Here is a 3,006-nt window from a genome sequence, read left to right on the forward strand (position 1 = left end):
CTTTGACCCGCGGTAAAAAGCTTACAGCAGGTCAGCAGGCGCCGGCTGATGAGAGACTACTCCTCCCTTCAGGCTACATCTGCAGTCACAGATAGCAGTGTCAGCAGGTGCCGCTGAAGGGAGAAGTAGTCTCTCGTCAGCTAGCGCCTGTGCACAAACTTAAAAAACCTTGCTGCCCACAGATGTACTGAAGCAATGGACGGGGGACCACCACGGTGCAGGAAGACTACCGTACACAAGATGAGGTGCACACAACAAAGGGTAGATTTATTGGAAGGCAAGGAATGAAGTGGATGAGGAAGATGCAAACAGGGGTATGCAATGGCAAAACATAATTTACAAGAGTTATATTGTTTAGCTTGTCTGTAAAATAGTACGGTGCACCAACTGTTACAGAACTCAACACCACAGGTGATAGAGGGCATGATCAATTTCTTCTTGATCTTTTGTTTTTTGTCCTTGATAAAAACTATTTAGTTTTCGATAGGACCTTCTATAGACAGATAAAGGGTACTGCCATGGGGGCACGTTGCGCACCCTCTTACGCAAATCTTTTTCTAGGGTGGTGGGAGGAGTCGGTGGTTTTTCAACACGAGGCTTTCAGGGAACACTGCCAGAAGTGGCTTTGATTTATTGATGATGTTGTAATGTTTTGGACAGGTACTGAGGAGGACTACCATCTTTTCCTTGCGGACCTCAATAACAACACCTACAACATCAGACTTACCTCAAATCTGTCACGGACTTCGGTGGAGTTTTTGGATCTCAAGTTGAGCTTGGAGGGTTCGTATATTGTTACTACCCTTTATCGAAAATCGACGGCTGCTAGTAGCCTGTTACATTATTCAAGCTTCCATACTAGGCATTTGAAGAATGGCATTCCAACAGGCCAATTCCTTCGTTTGAAAAGGAACTGTAGTTTGATGGCTGACTTCCATTCTGAAGCTCGTAATTTGACAGACCGTTTTAGACATCGGGGATATCCGAAGGGTATCATCTCCTCCACTTACCAGAGGGCTAAAACCAGCGCACATTCTGAGTTACTTCACAGACGGACACGTGAGTCCTCCAGGCCTTTGGGTATTGTTACCACCTTTAACAATCAGTAGCGGGACATCTATAAAATTTTGGACCGGAGTTGGGGTATTCTATTGAATGAGCCCAGATTGATACCTCATATTTCGGCTGCATCCAAACTGATAGCTAGAAGGGCAAAAAACTTGAAGGACCTGCTTTGTCACAGCCATTTTGTTCGTCCTACAACTAGGCTTAATAGGGGAACCAGGACTTTTGGCACCTATCCGTGTGGCAATTGCAATATCTGTCAATTCACTATTGCCCAGGACGGTTTGTCACTCACTATTTTTCCCTTTCAGATTAAACCAAAGAGGTCCTTCATCAATTGCAAGACCCGCTCACTTGTCTATGCTTTAATTTGTGACTGCCCTAAAGTCTATGTGGGTCAAACAACCCAAGAACTATGAAGAAGAGCACAGCAACACTTGTTCAATATTGCCATGGCTCAGAAGGACCGAGAGAAGGGCAAAGGCATTTCATCAGTGACGATACACTTCCTTGATTTTCATAATGGACGTACTAGAGGACTAAAAGTTATGGGATTGGAGGTGGTCCCACTTAACATCAGAGGTGGGGACCTAGTGAGGAAACTGCTGAGGTGTGACTCCAGGTGGATTCACGATTTACATAGCCTCACCCCACATGGACTTAATGAGGAACTTTTGTTTACCGGTTACTATAAACAGCTTTGAATAGTCTTTGTTGTGTTTTTTTTTTTGTCATTATGTGATTTAATTCCCATTTTGTGGATTATGTGATCTAATATCTGTGTACGGATGACTTAGTTTATATCCATTGAAAACCATGGTTTTCCATACCTTATGGGGTATTCATTTGTTATATTATTTATATACTAGCTATTGAACCCGTTCTACGCCCGGGTGGCGAGCATTTATATTGGTATATTGTCTCCATCATGGTATGTGCTGCTCCATCCTGCGTCCCCATCCTGTCATGTGCTGCTCCATCCTGCGTCCCCATCCTGTCATGCGCTGCTCCATCCTGCGTTCCCTTTCCTGTCATGCGCTGCTCCCATCCTGCGTCCCCATCCTGTCATGCGCTGCTCCATCCTGCGTCCCCATCCTTTCATGTGCTGCTCCATCCTGCGTCCCCATCCTGTCATGCGCTGCTCCATCCTGCGTTCCCTTTCCTGTCATGCGCTGCTCCCATCCTGCGTCCCCATCCTGTCATGCGCTGCTCCCATTCTGCGTCCCCATCCTGTGATGCGCTGCTCCCATCCTGTGATGCGCTGCTCCCATCCTGCGTCCCCATCCTGTGATGCGCTGCTCCATCCTGCGTCTCCATCCTGTCATGCGCTGCTCCATCATGTGTCCCCATCCTGTCATGCGCTGCTGCATCCTGCGTCCCAATCCTTATGTGCTGCTGCATCCTGCGTCCCCATCCTGTCATGCGCTGCTGCATCCTGCGTCCCCATCCTTATGTGCTGCTGCATCCTGCGTCCCCATCCTTATGTGCTGCTGCATCCTGCGTCCCCATCCTTATGTGCTGCTGCATCCTGCGTCCCCATCCTTATGTGCTGCTGCATCCTGCGTCCCCATCCTGTCATGCGCTGCTGCATCCTGCGTCCCCATCCTTATGTGCTGCTGCATCCTGCGTCCCCATCCTTATGTGCTGCTGCATCCTGCGTCCCCATCCTTATGTGCTGCTCCATCCTGCGTCCCCATCCTTATGTCCTGCTCCATCCTGCGTCCCCATCCTTATGTCCTGCTCCATCCTGCGTCCCCATCCTTATGTGCTGCTGCATCCTGCGTCCCCATCCTTATGTGCTGCTCCATCCTGCGTCCCCATCCTTATGTGCTGCTCCATCCTGCGTCCCCATGCTTATTTGCTGCTGCATCCTGCGTCCCCATCCTTATGTGCTGCTGCATCCTGCGTCCCCATCCTTATGTGCTGCTCCATCCTGCGTCC

The 3,006-nt window shown here is 49.0% G+C and overlaps 1 long non-coding RNA gene across 1 annotated transcript; it reads left to right on the forward strand.

Annotated features, from left to right (window-relative positions):
- Positions 1 to 666: 666 nt before the first annotated feature.
- On the forward strand, positions 667 to 1,784 carry LOC138673998 (uncharacterized). The gene is made up of 3 exons (XR_011320418.1): positions 667 to 783; positions 863 to 1,059; positions 1,377 to 1,784. It is a non-coding gene; the product is annotated as an uncharacterized lncRNA (long non-coding RNA).
- The last annotated feature ends 1,222 nt before the right edge of the window (positions 1,785 to 3,006 follow it).

The sequence above is a fragment of the Ranitomeya imitator genome, chromosome 4, assembly GCF_032444005.1.
Source record: "Ranitomeya imitator isolate aRanImi1 chromosome 4, aRanImi1.pri, whole genome shotgun sequence".
Taxonomy (NCBI): Eukaryota; Metazoa; Chordata; class Amphibia; order Anura; family Dendrobatidae; genus Ranitomeya; species Ranitomeya imitator.